Below are 22,857 nucleotides of genomic sequence, written 5' to 3' on the forward strand. Positions count from 1 at the left end.
GAACACATGTTTTATTTGAAATAGATCAAATGAGGGAGAGGGTTACCAATGCATCAGTATGATGCCAAGGTGGAGTCCTGGTGTCCTTTTCCCTGGATGTAAGGGTGTCCTCCGAAATATTTCCCTGGGCCCGTTTTTCCCTGATGACGAACATTTTCACTTTCTATTTTATGAGTCCTCGGCGGTGATTTTTACTGAGTAGCATGACTGTCATCCTTCTGAGTTGGTGGCCATTTTTGATCCCATGGCCGCGCGTGCCCTATGGTTCCCGCGCTGGGTTGTGGTTCTTTTGAAGGGGTCTTGGTCGAATAGGCCTGAGTCGTTCAGCGCCCCTGGTTTCGCTTATGGTGATCACGATGTTTGGTATAGCAATATTGAAATCGTACTCCGATGGGCGGGGTCCCTCTGCCGATTGTGCCTCGTCATATCTAGTTCCACTAAAGGTTCCTCGGGGATGTTTCCCTCGAGCTATTTCCCTACCATTGGGAGGAAGGTTGCATCTTGTGGCGTTCCTCCAATCCGCGATGCATGGATAGTACCTCCATCTATTTGGTATTAGTTTCTTTGTCGGGAGCCTGCTTGGGTATACTGAGCCTGTAGAGGTTCCCGGACGATTGTCCACGACCTTGATTCGTGGCCGATGCCGGGTACGGGCATCCGACCAGATCTCGGCTGGGTATCTGATCAAGCTTCGTTTGAAATGACCAGGAGTTGTTGAGCATGATTCGTTTAAACTTCGGGCGAGGGGTTGTGTTGACCAGTCATCCAAAACCGAGAGCGATCTCATTCGTTCTATCAGGGAATGAGGCACAACTTCCTATGGTGTTTCATTCTCTCTTTGTTCGGCCTCAGATATGTCGGGCTCTTCCATTACTGCTTCAATGGCATCGGCGTGTGCTTCTGCGGAGGAATCTGCCGGTATGGTAAGCGAGTTTGTAAGGTCATGCGCTAGGCTACGGCGCCACATCATGGTTTCTTTTGAGAGTGTTTCCCTGAATTTCTTCAATGAGACGGGCTCGAACTCATCATCTTGAAGGTCTCTATCTTTTTCCACGCACGTGTAAGCGGTGGTGTGTTCGTCGGGATCCGAGGTCCTGATGCACCTAGGGAGTTCCGGCGTTCCGAATTTCCGTTAAGCAGGTTCTAGGAACGCTTCCTCGGGGGACAATTGTTGTATGAACCTCTACGAACCTGACTCGATCCTTTTGGAGAGATCCCCAAGCATATTCATTATGGAGGGTTCATTGTTGCCCGATCTTTTGGTTACTCGTTCAACGTAGGGAGCTATTTCCGGCACTACTGTGCTGGAAGTCTTCGGATGGATCTGCAGCTGAGCGATAGCCAACTGCTATGCCTGCAACATTTCAAAAATATCGTGAAGACTAACTTCCCGTGTTTCCCGAATTGGGGTTTGTTGGGCTTCCTGTCGGTCGATGTGTCGTATACTCCTGTCGGCGTGAGGGGTTTCATCGACCTGTTGTGCGTCCTATGAATTCACATCCGCTAGAATCGATTCGGGCGCGTTATCGGGATTCTGTAGTGGTGCTCCGGCAGCCGAGACAGTCATGCCATTTTCCCCATGATTTTTGAGGTTGTCGTTCTCGACTCCGTTTACCGAGCCAGACATTTTGACCTTAAATCGAAGGATATTTGGACAAGAAAAAGTGTGAAAGATAATGTGCGTTTGTGCAATGAAACCAGCAAGAAAATAATCACTATTATTTTTAGCCCCACGATGGGCGCCAAACTATTTACCGTGAAAATGGTGACAATAATTAAATTTGTAAATGGGATCCTAAAAATACGTGATCTATTCCCGAGCTAGTTGCTAGAGCAGTTGATGCTAATAATATGAAGTTTAATGATGGAACTCAAGCTAAAACGAGATAATAATCGAACCGAAGGGCCTACTGCTCGGGAGTAGGTCTGGTCGATGGGGGACCTCAGGATCGATGACAGGGTCGAGTTCGATCTATCGGGGATAATCAGGAATGTGATAACAACTAAGTATATAATCAAACAATGGATATAAGGTGACCTCGGGCTAGTGAGAACAAACAAGTTAGAAAGAAAAGAGAGAGAGAGAGAGAGAGAGAGAGAGAGAGAGAGAGATTATTGCATTCGTGGGGAAAATGGAGCAACATCGCCCCTTTACAAAGTGGCATGGATTCCCCTTATATAGGAGAGGGAATACCATATAGTACAAAGTGTATTGAATGTAAAGACATAGGGATGGGACGGCTAGGCATGGTACTAGTGTCTATTGACTTTAGTCGTTTGCCTCGGGAATCCCCCGTCTTTGGAACCTCCGTTGGGTCGCGGACAGATTCCTTATCCTCAGAGTCTTTGCTGGGTTGTGGCCGATCCTCGAGGGAGGGAGCTCGGTCGTAATCCTACAACCTTGAGATGCTGACATGACTTCCCGAATGTACCTTAACGACGGGAAATAGACCCCTCTGATTTCACTGCATACACATGGAAGGATCTCGAAGAGATCTAGACCAGATCTTGTTCAATACTCTCCGAGAGCCTATCCATGGTCTTTCAAGCCATTTTCCGATCATCCATGGTTGTTCGAGTAAGATCCATGATTTTCCGACTAAAACCGGTAACGTTCTAAGGTTTTCTCATCTTCTCTGGGTTCTCTGGGTTCTCTAGGTATATCCATGAGTTTTTAACCGATTTTTCCTCATCTTTTCTATATTCCGAAACCTTAGTTTGTTACTGCTCAATTCTTCTAAGATCTTTATAGATCTGAGATGATTCAAGTATTATTAAGTATTTTCCTCTAAAAATCTCCTGTTTTAACTAACAATTTTGATTTTAGTCATTCTTTTCTAAAACTAGGGTTTCTCGGAGTTCTTTTATGCATGTTCTAACTGATTTCGTTATGATTAACCCCTTCCCTTGTTTGTTTTGACCGATTTTGTGATCTTACTGCTTTTAACTTGACTCTGTTAAAAGCCCCTTTTTTAAAGATTTTCTTTACTTTGTTTCTATAATTTTCCTTACTTTGCTTCTCTGAGTGTTAACATGCTTTCTTTACTTTGTGTATGTGTGTTAGCCTGCTTATGTGAGTCCTGTGATTACTCTGCTTCAAATATGTTTTCTTGAATCCCTAGTCTTCTTATGTCGCTTTTGTATGACTATGCTCACTTTGTTTGTTCATCTTTTGCTTCTTTCTGTGACTATGCTTCAAATATGTTTTTCTTGCTACATCTGTGGACCTCCTCTATTTATATGATGGAAGTATAGAGTCATGAATCCCTTTTTATCAAGTCTGGTTTCCATAATCGATGGTGATTGAAAATTTTCTTTCAAAAACCCTAAAAGCTTTGCCCCGTCTGTTAGGCTGACTGATTTCCTTACCCTATTTTGCTATGATACTTATTTTTTCTACTAATTTGTGTCCTTAATTAGGGCTTTATGAATTTGGTCCTACTCTATGCTACTGAATCTCGACCCCTACTTAGATTAGTTGTGTACCTTAATTAATTCTCCTTGCCTTATTTGCATTACTGCTGATTGTCTCCTTAGTTTGAAAACTTTCTGAACCTAGCCTTAGTTACATGTTCTATACTGGTACTATTTTTGAAATATTTCCTTATTTGTTATACTCCAGCCATTTATGATTTCTTTCCTTATTTGTCACCTGCCCTTTACCATTCACACTGACTCCCTTAATCAAAGGGAGATTCGAATCAATTTTCTATGATGAGTTCTATAATTACTGAAGAATTGATTCTTGCCTTATTTTAACTAGTTTTCAAACTACTATATAAATGAATCTCTTCTACAGTCTTAACACATGAACACAGTTCAGAATACACACACACACACACACACACACACACACTCAAACTCTCTCTCCTTTCTCTACTACTTGTGCTATTGCTTGTCTAGCCGGCTGAAAGCCAAGGCTAGACTATGGAACTCTACTTGCTTTACTTTTTCTGCACTTTGCTTCCTTAACTGGTATGTTCCTAGTTCAATTTTGAAACTAAACTCTATATGCTCCATTGTTTGTCAATCCCTGTCTCTCTCTGCACTAACTTTATGGCTCATGTTATTTAGTTGCCCTTTTTGTTTACTACTTTATTAAGCATGCTTAAGTCCTGCCCTCTCTTGTTCAAGTGTAATCGGCATGTCTACTTGAGTTCTTGTTTATCTCCCTCAACTAGTATGCCATTTTAGTATAATAGTCCTTTAATGTACTTGATTAGTACTAAGTGGCATGATCAATTATGTATAATAAACCCCTGTCATGTCTCTATGTCTGATTGCCTATTACTATCCTAATTTCGAGCATGATTCCCTTGTTAACCCTTTGAAGTAATAGTTGGTAGGTCAATTTGTTTCTACTTGTGCTTTGTGCTTGCTGGTCTATATGCTTCTTTTCTTATCCATGTCTATGTATTTCTGATTTGAACTCTCTATGTCCCCAACCCCTTACTTCCCTACTTGTGAATGTTGAAATGATACTACACTTTGAGTTTGTTCTGTGTGTGCTGGCTTGTTCCAAGTTATTATTGCTTCTATTCCCTTCTCCTTTTCAAAATTGTTCTGTTGTTTTTGTAAACTTATTTCAAACATGTTGTTTCAAAACTATTTTCCAATTCAACCCTTTTTTTCAAACCATGACAAGCACTCCCACATATACTCTTAGACCACTAGGTTCTGCCCCTTTTGTGTGAGCCTTGACTTGGGACCCTTGAGCTCCCTCTGAACTTGGACACATAAAAGCTGGCCTTTTCCACACTGCACTTACTCTTTCTTGGCTATGAAATCTAGGTGTGAGCACTGTCTGAGATCCCTTGAGGTCCTTAAGGAACTCTGACACACCCAGATGTGAAAAAGACTATGGAACAATCTTGGCACCTGAGGTGGTTTATTACATAACTCAAGAAGGAAGTCCAAATCAGGTGTTGAAAAGTCTGGGCCTATTTCAGACTCTCTATAGTATAATTTTTACTTTTCTCATGTAATTCGTTCACATGGTCTATAATAATTTATAAAGATTGGGGTTTGGATAGTGAAATGGGGGGTTAGTTATGCATGTTATAGATATCAAAAGGGGTAGAAGCCATGCTTTAGGTCTATATTTCTTGTATGTGTAGTAGAAATCATGCTTTTAGGTCTCATGTATACTGTTTCAGCATCTCATTTTTGACATTCTTATCACTCAGAAATCCTGCTTTAGGATAAAGGGTCATTAAAACAAAGATTGCTACTCTTGCACACTTGACAGCATGCTCTATAATGTCGTAACCTTTTCTACATTTAGAAATCCTGCTTTAGGAAAGTTCTGCAATCCTGTCGTGCATTTAGAAACCCTGCTTTAGGAATTCTGCATATAAACCATCATGAGCTTTATATATGCATCTTAGATACCATGTTTTAGGATCTTATTCGTACTTGCATTCACACTTAGTGTAAACTGTTGATTATAAAAGAGGTAAAAACAGCTTCACATTTGATTATCCTGTTTAAAATAAACTGGTAACAATCCCTGCATTTTATAACACCTAGAACAGCATGCTCTTAGGCAAAAATGACTTCTAAACTTCTAATGGTTGTGACAAATGCTTAGGCAATCCTTACGTATACAATCTCTTATAAAACTGGAAACTGCTCTTTGTGTGTACTGCTTAATGATTAACAGGCTTATAATCAGTAGGCAAGCATGATTCGTACTTCTTTTCTGAGTCGTGTAATAGATCTGGTTATGCTATTATCACTTAGATACCATGCTTAAGATCTAAATTCAGACCTTAATTGTGTATGAGTCATGTTGTCTATATGCATTACTTGTGGAGGTGTATCTGAGCCTTCTATCTATTTCTGTGCTTTCCCCCTAAATGCAATCTTATGTCTTCTTATTTGATGCCTAGTATTTTGCCTTTAAACCTGAGGGTCCACCTAGAACCCTCCTCTTTTTAGGATAAGAGTCTTATGTTCCTCTGGGACTGATCAGAAGGGACACGGGTAACAGCATGCAATAGGGGTCGAGACCAACCCTCACTTTAATTACCTTCACGGGGCGGGAAAGAGTAGATATGGATATGATGACCAGTGTGTTAATACCACGTGTAGCCTATCACGGCCCAAACCGATGGGTAACGACGGGCACCCAGTACTTTACTCAACCGAGTACCAACGTAACGTATCTTTCTTATTACATTATCATAAACACATGACATGCGGGCCTAATAGGCCAACATGATCCTTTATAAACTCAAAACATAGGCCGACAAGGCCGTACAATCTTTTATGTACACGACATATATCTACAAGCTCTAAGAATACATAAATGTCATAAAGTTCGGGACAGAGTCCCGCCATACCAAAAAATACACGTCTAAATCATACTAACCAGACACGTAACTCCGAAGCATATGGAGCGTACCAACATCTTACGCTGAGCGGATAGCCTACTTCGAGGGCTCTCGACCCGTCTATCTCAACCTGCAGGCATGAAACACAGCATCCCCAGGCAAAAAGGGACGTCAGTATGAATAATGTACTGAGTATGTAAGGCACATAAATAAGTACATAACAAACATGGAGGAAATATAGAGTGAATGACCTCACCTATAACTCTGAATAACTTTGTAAATCATAAATTACTTTTAGCGTCATGCATATGCGTATGAATGTCATGTCATGCATAGGTACATGTTTCATAACATCATCAGCCTCTAAGGGCATCCCATAATATCATATCGGCCACTGTAGGCAAAATCATCATCGTATATCAGCTGATCATGTGGTGGTGCGTATATAACACCATAACCTTTCCCATATATATATATATATATATATATATATATATATATATATATATATATATATATATATATATATATATATATATATATACATACGTATATAATGCCGTTTGAATCATATTTCAGCCACTGTGGGCAATATCATCATCATATACCAGCTGATCAGGTGGTGGTGCGTATATAACGCCGTAACCTTTCCCATATATATATATATATATATACATACATATATACGCGTATATAACACCATCTAGTCTTTGAGTAATATCATAAGGTAAACTCTTTTCAACATTCATATTTTTCCGAGACCCATGAACAGATGATAAAATACTAAGACACACAGAAATTCAAGAGCATATATATCTCCAATACTTCTATGAATAGAGTCATTCATGGAATTTGTGCATTTGCACGTTTCGTTCGTATCGTATGGATCATGCCAAAAGAAAGAAGGGATAGCCTTAACATATCTGAGTTGATTCTCTTGATAATCCCTCTAACACACGTCAATTGCGATAAAATACGTAGCGGCGGATCGAAGTAGTGAAAAATTCATGTAATATTTTTGAGAAAGATTGTAGCGTGCTCTCTTAGAATCACAGTTCCCGTTGCTATTACCTTACGAAGTCTCATATGAATTTATTTTAGTGTAAGAAAAGAAATCTTTGCAAATCTCATTTGATCCCTTGTCCAACTCAAATCTTCAACTATGGAAAGATTCCTCTATCATATTAATAAGTGTTCAAGACATTGTTGGTGGATGGCTATAACTATATTGAACTTAACTTTTGCCAATCTTCAGCAACTTTCTGATTTGTGTCATCCATAGCCTTTTTTGATATAAGCTTCTCTTGGAATTAGATAGTTTAAGATTTAAATGGTTGGGCCCCACATGCAATGACTAAGACACATAATATACCAAAAACGTGCCACCTTTTATCATACTATAAGAGTCATAATCTAGGAATTTGGGAGGGGGGGAGGGCTACCACGTTAAGCTTAAGGCTTATCCAAAAGACCTTAGTCTTTATCCAAAGACATTCACAATTTATTAATTAACTAGGTAATGTCCCGCTATCTAATAATTAATCAATTATCCACATAATTAAGAATTATCTCCACTTACTTAAAATACTTCTCACTTTTTTACTATCATGGTCATGTGGTACCTTGTATGTCACTAGTCCATAAATACCGAGTATTTTAGCTTGGGCCATATTTTATCCCAACATGTCAAGCTTGGACGAAAATTCATTTTCTTTGACTTGCGTCCCCTCTCAACTTCACGAATTTATTCATCACTTATTTGAAATAACATAATCTTTATAATCTCTAAATAATATTTTCCTTGGACTGATGTCAATTACATTATGACAAATTCAACGTACAATACTACAGGGTGCAATATCGTCATAACTTATTACTGCAAAGCGTGACATCACCATAATGTAATACTGCAAGTCATAACATCATTTGTAATATAATACTGCAGGGTGTAATATCGACGTAATATTGCGGGACGTAACATCATTCCCTCCTTTGGAACATTTGTCCTCGAATGTTGACTAATGCTCTTATCATTTTTATAACTTATAGCTCTTGTAAATACCTTAATATTCTTCTTTCCATTTAAGCAATTGTTTTGTGAATAAATTCAATTTCTTCTGATACAATTAGTTCTGTAAATCCTTGTTCCATTATATATATTATTTCAAAAGTAACTAAAATATCATAAATTTTTCTTTTAACATCATTATTAAGTTTGTTAAAGATATATAATATAAGTATTTTATAGTCAATATTTTCATCTAATAGATATGTGTGGTTGTTCATTTGGGTTTACTTCTATTTATCCTTATCATGTGTTTACAAAACATATTCCCTCTAACCTCTTTGTTTATCATAGAGTTTATCATATTTTAATAAGTTATACTGAACAATCTTTTCTGGTCACTACCATGTTTTTCATGCTTCAATCATTTACCCTAACAGCGCCTCAACTCTGTCTACTCCCCTAAACGACTTCCTTGCCTACCGGTTTCGACCTTAGGATGGCATAGTCTGGGCTTAACTACTCTCAGCATTATTAGACAGGCAAACTTTCTCAAGATGTTCTTTATAACAGTACAATAACATGATAAATAATTATGATATTCAAGAGATTATAAGGAATATAAGAGTTTAGTTAAACATGGTTATGAATAAACTTACCTGTTTTTGTAACTCGTTTGAATGATCCATAGTTGTTTAAGATACTTGTAAATAACTTCAGATATTTCTTATAAGAGAGAGAATATAAGAGAGAGAAGGTGAGGGTGAGGATGTCCCCTCTTCTGCTGATTTACAAAATATATATAGAAAATTTAAACGACTCCTACTGTTTACAAACGACCTTTTATGAACGACTTTTACTGTTCATGATTATGACTTTTTACTATTCATGAACGACCTTTACTGTTCATGAATGTGACTCGTACTATTTACTTTACGACTTTTTTTTTGTTTGTTTTTTTTTACATGACTCGACCCTTTACATTATTTGTTTTCAATAGTTGTCTTCTTCTTTTGTCTTCTTGCTAATATCTTTATTCTAGTTGGACTTCTAGTACTTGGTTATCTTCTCCGTTGCATTTCGAACATATGTGATCTGGATATTTGTGTCCCACTAGTTTGCAGTATCTTGTTAATAATTCTTTAGAAATAAATTCCTTCTTTAGAGCTCTTGTAGTTGGCTGTACTTCTGGTTTTAGCAATGATAAAATCCATTTTTGGACTTCATCCATATCTCCTTGTCGTAGTTCTTTTGAGTTGGCATATATCATTAGCTGGTCTCTTGAATAATAGCTCCAGGTAGCATTTCCTTGTAGATAATTGTTGGCTAGTTCTTGAATAATAGTTGCTATGTCAATTATTCTTTTGTTGGCATAAAAACTTGGTATCTCAATTTTCGGTATTTCTGGTTGTTGCTCTATTTCTTCCAGTATTATCATATCTCGTGTTAATCCTATCTTTACTACCTATATGATAGGTTTTATTTCATCGTATAATATCTCAGCTGGTGCTGTATAGAATTTTATGAATAATAGGTTGTCTTTTGTAATTCTTTTGAAGGTAATGAATGCTTTGTATATTTCTGGTATTCCACTTATCTCTTCTCCGTCGTAGGTATATACAGTGCTAAGTAACCCGTAGTTGTAACATGTCTTTACTAGATTGGCTTTTGTTTTTGGTTGGGCTATTAGCCTATTATATCCTTGGAGTTTTTGAGTTATATAATCCTGTGTTGGATCTGTAGTAGTAGTTGCTCTGGGATTTAGGTTCAGAAATGTTTGAATTTTGTATATATTCTCAATATATGTCTGAGTAATATGGTTGTACATCTTTTTGTTGTGATGTAGGCTATTGGCATAGGTTGTAGTTTGTGGGGTCATAACTATTGCTTCTTTTGGCCTTTTTGATGTAAATGGTTTATCAAATATATTGTTTAAATTTACATTGGTATGTGGTTTCTTGTTCACCTGTTTACTTGTGCCTGCAGCTGTAGGTAAACAAACTTTGTCATGGGTTTTATGGAGTTTCCCAACGTCTCCTTCTATCTCTGGAAGTTTCGAGTCTTCCGATTGACTTAGCTCCGCATTTTTATAGTCATGCTGCTGAGTTTCTAGCTGTTGTAATCTTTTGCCCATACTATCCATCTGTAAGGATAGAGTAGTAAGGATTGCAAATATATCTTTCGATTCTTGGTTTTCATCGGTTTGAGTACTTTTGTCTTGATAAGTAATCTGCAATAACATTTTTGTCAGTCCTTATTACTTCAATTGTAAATGTAAAATTCTGTATATTTAATACAAGTCTTCTAATTTCCTTTGTAGTTACTGAATCTTGTACTTTCCGTGTTATCCACCATTTTACTTGTGTAATATCTGTTCTCACAATAAACTTATTATAAACGATATATGGCTCAAATGATAACAAACATTTATATAATCCAAATAGTTCTTTCCTATTTATCTCCCATTTTATTTGTAGTTCCGCATATGATCCTGAATAATATCTACAATGGTGTTCAATTTTTTCATTATCATATTTATATTTTAGAACTCCTCCGTAGATGTGATCACTAGAATCAGTTTCTACTATGTATGTAAACTGTCTTTTTTCATCTGGAAAATATAGTTTTGGTAATTGTTTACACATATTTTTTATTTTCTTTATATGTATTTTATCTTTTTTGTCAAAATGGTATTCTACATCCTTTTTTAATTTTTTCTGTAATGGTTTTAGGTTTTCTGCTAATTTAGGAATATATTCTCTTACTTGGTTAAGGTAATTTTGTAACTTCTTTTTTGTATCAAGTGTTTCGTTTAAGGTAATTATTTTTTGTACTATATGAGTTTGCATTTTTATTCCATTTTTATCTATTTGTATACCTAAGAATTCTATTTGATTTTTCATTACTTCTGCTTTCTTTTTACTCAAACTAATTCCTGATGTTTCTACGATGTGTATGAATTTTTCTAGTAGTTTTATATGTTCGTTCTCTGTTCTAGAATATAACAGTATATCATCTATATATATTATACAGTTTTCTAATTGGTTAAAGTAGTTATCCATAAAATGTTGGTATCTACCTGGTGCATTTTTATATCTAAATGGTAATACGTTCCATTCGTAAAATCCTTGTGGTACTGTGAATGCTGTTAACTTTTTTGATTCATCTTCTAGCTTTAAATGGTAAAATCCTGATTTACAGTCAAATTTACTAAAATAGTTATATCCTTGTATTTGTCTGATTTTTAGTATTTTATTTGGTATCGGATAATTATATGTTTTCGTTTTTGCATTTAAATTTCTATAATCTATAACCATACGGCTTTTTCCTCATTTTTGTTCACTGAACCCAATAAAATACGTACCTTTAGGAGGAACAGAGATACTAATAAAAGCATGTTTTAGAGAGGGAATAGATACCCCTATAGAAATATACTTGGCAGACGATAGAATTGTACAACCTATAGAAAAAAGTATAATAAGTGCAGTAAGAGGTAACTTAATATACCAAAAATTTAAATTTATAGTAAGTGCCAATTATTCAGTAGCAATAGATGATAAAAATATAGATAAATCATTAGTGCTATACTGGAAAATGTCTGGAATAGAACTAGCACCAGGAAGTAAGATATTCACAGCAAGATGTAAAAATCTATATGTCTTAACAACAAAATATAAGATAACAGCTAAAAATAAAATAAATAAAATAAAAATAGAAAATCCATTCGAAAGAATAGTATCAGTTATAGACAATAATGATTATAGTTATAAGGAAATGGATATAGAAGAAGATTTAGAAATAGTAAAGGAAAGATTAAGCACGTCAAAACGAATAAGCAATAAGATACCAGAGACATCATCAAGAATAAGTACATCAAGAAGTACATCAAGAAGAATAGATTATATAACTCCACAAAAATTAATAGAACAAAAAATAGAAGAAATAAACCCACACCATTATTATATAACAGGAATAATGGACCAAAGAAAATATTTAATATTAATAAATACAGGGCAAGAAGAGAATTATGTTATAAGAGAATTGATACCAGAACAAGAGATAGTGACAATAGAACAACAAAATTCAGAATTACCAAAAGCATTAAGAAAAAATGAAGAAACAACTGAAAAGGAATTAATCATTGGAGGAATACCAATATTAATAAATTTTAAAATATACCAAGGAGATAAAAACATTATACTAGGGATAAAATGGTTAGAAAAAGTCAAACCATATAAATTAGAAGATAGGCAATTAACGATAAGTTATGAAAATAAGAAAATAATAATAAAAAGAACCCTAATATAATGCCAAAAATATATATACTTGCCAAAATAATAATAGAAGGATATAATAATAGATATTATACACCTATGATGGATACGGGAGCAGAAGCTAACATGTGTAGACATAATTGTCTACCAGAAAGTAAATGGGAAAAACTAAAACTCTGGGTCTCTATAGGTATACTGAAGTCCTTTGCTCGATAATTTGTAGAACTTGCGAATACGGCCATATCTTATTTCATAGATCTGGTTACCCATTCACATGACTTTACTGCATTTACATGGGTTATACTATACCATAATTTTTTTTGCTTCAATCTACCTTTTTCGAGGTATGCTTACCAAGTTCCCAATTACTTTGTTGCCTACCCTTTAGGTATAAATCTCAGTCCTTCAATGCCCCTTCATTACCGTTCGTCTAAAGAATCATGGCCTAATCTCATGTCATACTTTGTAACTTATATCTGTCCATTTTTTATTCGCCTCTATGTTGATCTATAATCCTTTACTTGAAGATTTGAAACTTCTTACGTAATCACTAGGGCTCGCGTGGCATTGAGGAACATTTGAAGTGATTTTCCTGACCCACCTGGGGACGATAATATACTTCCATAATTGTATTCCTAGCATTCCTGTGTGATTCACCTTACGTGAGTAAATTAATCCCGTACAATCTATGAATCACTTTATTCAAATCATTGCTCAATCAAAGTTCCAAATGTCATCCTTTATCTACCATAATTACACCCTTATTTTACTATTAGGGCAACATTCCATCTCTTTTAAATACTACTTATGATGAGTAACTCCTTTGAGTTCATTCAGGCTATATTGAGCTTTCTATAACTTCGAGAAATCCTCAGATCTCTTGTTTTCACGGGCTTAATCCTGAGAACTTATCTGTTTCTCGTCACCTTCTCATCGCCCTTTCTTGTCCTTATTCATGTCTTCCTAAAACCTTATTGCTTTACCATACTTTAGTTTGCGTCCCACATATATCTATTTATACTACTCGTAACCCTTGCTTGCATCATAGATTTCCTTATGTCATTATGGAACATTATACGAGACATCACACCGTCTCTAACTTTTCTTTACTCTCTGAATTAGCCTTATCGATACCTAGAAACCATAGGCTAGAAGACATACCACTAACGATGCCGATATCATTCTTGGATACTGAATCCCCATGCTTCTAGCCTTCTATCCAAAGTATGAAGTATTCACACCCTCCTACATTTGAGTATCGCGTATGTTGTTCACCTTTACTTTACTTATCTTAAAATCTTGCATCACATCTTGTATTTCTTTCATGACTTTCCTTCCACATAGATATAATTCACATCCATAACTTGAAGTTTTATCATCATACTTGCACCTTTGGTGCATACATAATCCGGTGAGAGCTTCATACTAACTTCTTATAAGCCTGGTATTATTCTGATGCCCTCGTAGAATAGGGCTACTATTCTATCTCTCTTGTACCTCTGATAATTTCATGGACACTATGGAATGTACGTGATACCATCATCTAACAATTCAATCCTTTGTCTATAATATAGACTCAATTATTTCTTTTAACTTATACCAAAGTCTTATATGGCTATATAATTGTCAATCATATATGCTACATAATACCTTGAAATCTTGGGTGCATTCATAATGTAATTATCTCTGGATTATTGATCGAATAATTCCTCTCATTCCTTCTCAACTTTTTTAAATGCAAGCAATTACTTTCCCTGGTCGTTTTGCCACTTGTTGGATGAATACTTGGTTTATCTTAGTGCCCACACATATTGGTCACGATAGGTGCCACTTTCTTATGGGGTGCATACAATGTTGTTGTGAGAGGGTTGTTACAAGACCATTTACTCTTTAGGTCACTGCGCTTAGGTTGAAGCCTTTTTTCTCCTTATTTCCTCAACTAGTCTTTCGTTGTTGTACTTAGGGAGGACCCTCTGACTCTTGTGAAGCTATGAGCTTATTACATTGTATACTTGACAGAATTTTTGATGTCCTTCCTCGCCTATAATTATCCGCAGTTATTTACCTCTACGCCTTTGTACTTGTAGGGTTGCTTCTGAACTGATATTTTGACTGTCTTCCTAGTGGTATTCTCTTTTATTCTCATAATACTCATTCGGTACCTTTAACTACCCCAACTCTTATCTGAATATTTCTCAAGTATTATAATGACATTACTGCGAGGCTGAATTCACTATATTGGGTTTTACTAAGTTTATTTTGTACGATCTATTGATTTGTCTCTATCCTCTTGTCTAGCCATAACAAGGCTCTTACTGAATCAACTAATAATTACTTATTGGCCCATTCATATATCAATATTCTACGTAAACTTTCTTGGGTTATTTCCTTTGTTTTAACTAACGTCTCGCACATGCTCCTTATCTATAAATAACACCTCAGGCAGGAACCCATACTTCCTTTTCTTGAAGTCGTGCTCACATAATTTTCTGGAATTGTAGCATATCTGTAGGATTTGAATAAGTGCAATATTATCCCTTTCTCTGTCTTATCACATTCTTCCTTTATTATTCCATAGTTATTACAACCACTTAATTCTAACTTAATGTCGCATCACTCCATATTCCCCCCTTTAAGGGAGTACTAAGATTTAACTCTACGATGATCTACGCATAGATGTTTTACCCCTTTAACTTTGGCGTCTTTCACATCATTGATGACCCTTACTCGCCTTGCGGTAATCCTTCTATACCAAGGATAACAAATTTCCTTACTCGTAAGGGTGACACTTAGTGTAACTAGCACATATAGTCCCTTATGTTTAACTTCTCTCATATTGCTTGCTTTAGGGAAGTGTCTTCCTGAATGACCATTCTCCGAATCTCTCATAAATCTTCTTCTGTTGTCATTATCGTCGGAATGAAATCTAAAACTCTCATGATGTCGACCATTATCAAATCAATCAGTCCCTAATTCATGTTTCGTTTTTGTTATTCACCAGACCATAATGATTTCTATTATTCTGTGTCCAACTTTTCCTTCCGGTAGTCGCGTTGAAGTCACGAACTTATTTCTCGAAATGAGGATATGACTTTTTGGCCTATACTTTTTTTATTGAGATAAGGCCTGTAACCTCTCGTCTTTTCCTTTACCTGAGACTCTGTAATATTGTCATCTTTTTAATCTACATTCGTCATCCATGTATCACACCTTACTCATAATACTTCATTAACTCTCTTCTTATTTTCCACTAACATTTATGTCTATCACTTTATTCTTGATAACTCGAACAAGACATTCATTTGCTTTTAGCTCCCCTTGCTCCATCTACTAGCTCTTTGGGTTGCCTAACACTCTTTCTCTACTAGGGACGGGAACCATACTAAGGTAATATTTATCTTTTCAATACTTCCAGTGCCTATCTTTGTAGTACTCATATCTATATAAACTATTTTAGAATGCACCTTCTAGGTGTCTCACAAGGAGATCTATTAGCACATTTTCAATATCTTTTGGAAATGTCAACTAACACAAACAATCCATTCACCATTTTGGGTTACTCTAACCCCAAGCGGATCTTGATATCCTGTCCTTCTCTTAAACTGCACATGTCAGCTTCCATAGGGCATAAATAAGATGGGTGTGTCCAATTATATATACCTCTGTTACAATTGAAGGTAACTCAAAATGCTTATATTTCTCTGCATGAATTGTAAATACCGTTAATATTCATTAACTGGGTACCTCGTACCCTTCTTCACCTTGCTTATTTTACTTGATGAAACTTGTGTCTACCTTTCGATTCTCTTATTCCCTTTTACCATAAGAGTGGATAGGCATTCTGGCCTTAGGTATCCTTATCAAGAAACTTGCACATCTTAGTATACACATGATCTAGTAAATACCTCATATTTATCTGTCGTAAGCATGATGCAAAATTGAGTTCCTCTAGCTCAACTCTTCCACGACTATATCTCTTATCAACCGTCTTTCTAGATGTAGGCATCGTCGTATTATGAACAAGATAGAGTTTAGGGAATTAAGTTCTTACAACTGAGCTCTACCACACGATCTAGAGTAATAAGAAAGAGTGACAATCCTAAATGCCCTGTAGCATCTTGCTTATAAGTGTGGTGCACGATACACCCATAAACAAGACTCTACTAGACATCGCTTGTAGACTCCCTAGGACAGAACTGCTCTGATACCACTTTTGTCACGACCCAAACTGATGGACCACGACGGGCACCAGGTACTTTACTCAACCGAGTACCAACATAACGTATCTTTCTTATTACATTATCATATACACATGACATACGGGCCTAATAGACCAACATGATCCTTTACAAACTCAAAACATAGGCCGACAAAGCCGTACAATCTTTTATGTACACGACATATATCTACAAGCTTCTAAGAATACATAAATGTCAAAAAGGTCAGGACAGAGTCCCGCTATACCAAACGATACACGTCTAAATCATACTAACCAGACACGTAACTCCGAAGCAAATGGAGCGCACCAACTTCTTCCGCTGAGCTAATAACCTACTTGGAGGGCTCTCGAGCTGTCTATCTGGACCTGTGGGCATAAAACGCAGCGTCCCCAAGCAAAAATGGATGTCATTACAAATAATGTACCGAGTATGTAAGGCATGCAAATAAGTACATAACAGACATGGAGGAAATATAGAGTAAATAACCTCACCTATAAGTCTGAATAACTTTGTAAATCATAAATTACTTTTAGAGTCATGCATAGGCGTATGAATGTCATGTCATGCATAGGTACATGTTTCATAACATCATCAGCCTCTGAGGGCATCCCATCATATAATATCGGCCACTGTGGGCAAAATCATCATCGTATACCAGTTGATCAGGTGGTGGTGCGTATATAACGCCATAACGTTTCCTATATTCCATATATATAATGCTATTTGAATCATATTTCAGCCACTGTGGGCAACATCATCATCATATACCAGCTGATCAGGTGGTAATGCATATATAACGCCGTAACCTTTTCCATATCCCATATACATATATATACATACATATATATGTGTATATAACGGTATCTGGTCATGGGTCAATGCACATGAATGCAATGCATTAAAAGTACATTAATATAATCTTTTGGAGCTTCATAAGACCATTTTGCCTTTGAGTAATATCATAAGGTAAACTCTTTTCAACTTTCATATTTTTCTGAAACCCATGAACAAATGATAAAATACTATGAGACACGGAAATTCAAGAACATAGATATCTCCAATACTTCTATGAATAGAGTCATTCATGGAATTTGTGCATTTGCACGTTTCATTCGTCTCGTATGGATCATGCCAAAAGAAAGAAGGGATAGCCTTAACATACCTGAGTTGATTCTCTTGATAATTCCTCTAACACACGTCAATTGCGATAAAATACGTAGCGGCAGATCGAAGTAGTGAAAAATTCATGTAATATTTTTGAGAAAGATTGTAGCGTGCTCTCTTAGAATCACAGTTCCCGTTGCTATTACCTTACAAAGTCTCATATGAATTTATTGTAGTGTAAGAAAAGAAATCTTTGCAAATCTCATCTGATCCCTTGTCCAGCTCAAATCTTCAATTATGGAAAGATTCCTCTATCATATTAATAAGTGTTCAAGACATTGTTGGTGCATGGCTATAACTATATTGAACTTAACTTTTTCCAATCTTCAACAACTTTCTGATTTGTGTCAACCATAGCCTTTTTGATATAAGCTTCTCTTGGAATTAGATAGTTTAAGATTTAAATGGTGGGGCCCCACATGCAATGACTATAACACATAATATACCAAAAACGTGCCACCTTTTATCATACTATAAGAGTCATAATCTAGGAATTTGGGAGGGGGGGAGGGCTACCACGTTAAGCTTAAGGCTTATCCAAAAGACCTTAGTCTTTATCCAAAGACATTCACAATTTATTAATTAACTAGGTAATGTCCCACTATCTAATAATTAATCAATTATCCACATAATTAAGAATTATCTCCACTTACTTAAAATACTTCTCACTTTTTTACTATCATGGTCATGTGGTACCTTGTATGTCACTAGTCCATAAATACCGAGTATTTTAGCTTGGGCCATATTTTATCCCAACATGTCAAACTTGGACAAAAATTCATTTTCTTTGACTTGCTTCCCCTCTCAACTTCACGAATTTATTCATCACTTATTTGAAATAACATAATCATTATAATCTCCAAATAATATTTTTCTTCGACTGATGTCAATTATCTTACAACAAATTCAACGTACAATACTACAGGGTGCAACATCGTCGTAACTTAATACTACAAAACGTGACATCACCGTAATGTAATAGTGCAAGGCATAACATCATCGTAATATAATACTGCTGGGCATAATATCGACGTAATATTGTGGGGCATAACACAGGCCCTCTTTGAGGAGTGTCATACCGGGTATTGTATTGATGTGATCCAAATTACAAACAAACCTACGACACCCCCCTTTATATTCATAAGAATGCTTTAGATTGTAATTTTTTTCAAAATTTCACCTTTCACTAATTGTTTTCAAACACTTGTGCATTTAAACTTAAATCCCCTACTATTTGAGTCATACTTGTTTATTTGCAAATTGCACAAATTCACAAAAACTGTCTGGCCGGAAACCGCACTAGTGGATCCTGAGGGGTGCCTAACACCTTCCCCTTAGGATAATTTCAAGCCCTTACCCTATCTCTGATTACCAAACATAGTTATAGATGAACCCTATAGGTATCCTAACGCACCTTAAATCGTTAGGTGGCGACTCTTCAAAAAATGCAAACCCCTTTACCCAAAAGGAATGAGTTGTCCCATACCAAAAATGTCACAAACCCGATTCCGCGAGGAATTAAAAAAATGGGGCGCGACATCAGTCATCCTTCACTTTATCTATGTCGGTCACGGCGCTGATGTACATGGACACATGTTCGCATCGGCCCGGTATAGATGAAGGTTTGTCGACGGTGAAATTCTTCACCGTGTCGAAGCCGATAGGAGTACATTGTTCAACGGTGGGTATCACTTTGGGCTTTCCTTTGGATGTCCAGGATGAAGAGAAAGCCTCTTCTTTCCAAGGAACTGTCTTAGAAGTCCTAGCCATGATGGTAGTGAAATTTTTCTGAGAAAGTAGGCAAAGGATCAAGAACGGGGGAAGAAAGGATGCGAAAGAGGATGGTTTTAGCCTTGAAAATTTGATGATATTGTGAATGTATGGATTATCAAATGGTTGATGCATTTATAGGAACCGTGTGGGCAGCGGAAAGGATGAACCAATAGCGGTTCGTGGGCTTCTCGATAGTCGTGTTTGACGGCGACCCTTGTGCGGCTTTTTGAGTATGGCATTTAATACTCTGATGGTCTGACATCATAGCGATGATACTTACAGAGTAGGGGATCATGATCGTTTCTATCACTTTGTTCTAGGAAATGCAGGGACTATCTGTATACGGTAGAAATCGACGGCTCGATTTCACGATCATCGCGCCATCTTAAGGTTTTACAGTAATTGATTCCGAGAATTCTCAACAGTTCAACTTCGAGACAGTATAAGTAATGACCGGCCTTGAGGCAATGAAATTAGCGGTCTCGGCAGATCAGGGTGAAGTTCCCAAGGCGTGTACATGTAGCTGGCCATGTCTAGTGGACTAGTCGGAAAAGCGAATCAAGGCATTAAATGGCTGTACCAGCCCATATCTTTGTAATTAATGTATTTGTACTATGTAGGGATTCCCCCTCTTATATAAAAGGGATCCTTGTCATTTGTAGACATCTGTTGCACCACACTAAATACACAAGAACATTCTCTCTGCTCTCTAACTTATTCTCTTGATCTCGTTATTTCATTTATTGCTCATATTTATTGTGTTCTACTAAAAGTTCATCATTTATTACTTGCCATTGCCATAAAGAGCTGTCTTTGATTCATTCATAACTGTTAGTCTCCATCGATCACCCTTGATAGCTCCTAGTCGAGCTTCAGATTCGACCATGAGGTCCTCGAATAGGCAAGCTCGAGGCCCCGATCGACAACGATTCGGTTCGGTTAATACCTCATTTTTAAGCTCTTACATTGTTTCAAAGTCTTCCATATAGTATCAACTACCTAACAACTAGCATAAAAATAGATCACGTATTTTTAGAACCAATAAATCAAATTTAATTGTCATTACCATTTTCACGGTAAACAACTTTCTACTACACGAGCTCCGTACTTATGATTTTGTGAGAAATGGCTCAAGGGCCAAGCGCAAATATACCTCGAACACTAGGGGACTGTCATCGACGATCGACATATTCGAGTTATCTAAACTTGAATTGATAAGACCTCAAAGAGGTACCCCCGATTTATAGGCCAAGGCCATCATACTTGGGGACTAATGTTGATACCCAATTTTTCCTCAAACTATTTTTAAATTTGCATATATACCTTCAAAATCACTTTTATAATAATTGGTATTTTTCCATAATTTTCCATATTATTAGTTTATTTTTTAAATTTTTTCTGTACTTTATATCAAATAATTATTAATAAATTACATTACAAGTAATTTCAAAGTATTTCTTAGCTCAATATATCATTTTTAATCCTATTAGAATTTAATTATTTCAAAAATTAGCCAATTTGGCATTGTTTGGCTATAATTACAATAATTTTGCAATTATAGCCTAATTATACACTTTATGCTATTTTAATTCAATAATCGGTCATTTTATATTTTAAATATTAGTTAATTACCTTAATTTTACCTATTTAGCTTTAATTTTATTTTATCTAATTATTAGCTATTTTTATTAATTATTTATTTAATTTTGATGGGTATTTAACAATTAGCCATTCTTATTTAAATTATAGCCTAATTAAACCTGGTCCAAATTAAATAACCCACCAAACCCAAGCCCAAAGCACCATACCACTCGTCCCAATCCCTCACTCAATCTGAACCGTTGATTAATTTCAATCAACTTTCCAGATCCCCCTTACTATAATTAAACCCTAAGACTACTCCCTCTCCATCTCTCATTCTCTCTCAACCGGTATCTCTATCACCCTCTCTCTATCTCTGGTTCTCTCTATAACTTTCTCTTCTCCCCTCCTCTCCGATGTACCCTGTCCACCTTCTATGTCCACCTCCCTCGCCGGAAACCATGGTCTCTCATCATCTCCTGGCCTCTGTTTCACCCTACGCAGGTTTGACACTACCCTGAGGTCCTCAGGTGAACCTGGAGCGGTTTAACTCCTACACATGGTTCTTCATGCCATTTTTCGGCCACCTCCAGCCATTCGAGTAAGATCTATGACTTTTCCAGCTAAAACCGGTAATATTTTAAGGTTTTCTCATCTTCTCTGGGTTCTTTGAAACCCTAACTCTTAAGACTTTCCGATTTATTTTAGATTTGTCTTAGATCTGTGTATATTATGAACTTTTGTTGTTTTCCTCAAAGGTTTTTCCGATTTTTCTAAAGTAACTCTTCATCTTCTTAAACACCTTTTCAAAAATGCTTTCTTTTGATTTTTTTTGGTATTAATCTACGACTCTCACTGTGTTTAAACGTTTGTTTGAGCCTTCTCCTTTATCCGAGTTATTATGTTGAAATCCCTAATTTTTGGCTTTAGTTTTGGATTCTGAGTTCGTCTTTACTGTTTGTTCATTCGATTTGTCTGTATATTTGATTCTCATGAATATGCTTTAATTAATTAGAGTATTTTATGATTTTCACCCTAGCAATGTCTTATTAAGGTTTCTGATCTGGTTCTTCCTGTTTATACTCCGTTTATTGGTTTATTCATGGAAGTCTATACTGTTTCCCTTAATATAGTACCATTTTTCGATTCGTGAATCCTTGATTTACTGTGTTGATACCCTTATGCTGATTTTTGGATATTCTTTCCTATTTTCATAACCCTTAAATTATTTTTTACCTTATTATGTGGTTGATTGTATTATTAATTGATTCCTACTTTTATTTCCTTAATTAGACCCTTATGTATCTATCCCTAATTACATATTATATACCTATGTTATTTGAATTCTTTCCTTATTTGTTACTTGCTTTCTACCGTTGGTAAATTACTCCCTTAATTAAGGGAAACTTGGCTGATTTTCGTTCTTAATTGATTTTGCAGTTCTATAACTATTGAACAATTGATTCTTGCCTTATTTTACCTAGATTTCAAACTATTATATATAC

The 22,857-nt window shown here is 36.1% G+C and overlaps 1 pseudogene; it reads right to left on the reverse strand.

Moving 5' to 3' along the window:
• Window positions 1-5,138: 5,138 nt before the first annotated feature.
• LOC142164153 (uncharacterized) lies at window positions 5,139-10,582 on the reverse strand (annotated as a pseudogene).
• Between the last annotated feature and the right edge of the window lie 12,275 nt (window positions 10,583-22,857).

This window comes from Nicotiana tabacum, chromosome 1 (genome assembly GCF_000715075.1).
Source record: "Nicotiana tabacum cultivar K326 chromosome 1, ASM71507v2, whole genome shotgun sequence".
Classification (NCBI taxonomy): domain Eukaryota; kingdom Viridiplantae; phylum Streptophyta; class Magnoliopsida; order Solanales; family Solanaceae; genus Nicotiana; species Nicotiana tabacum.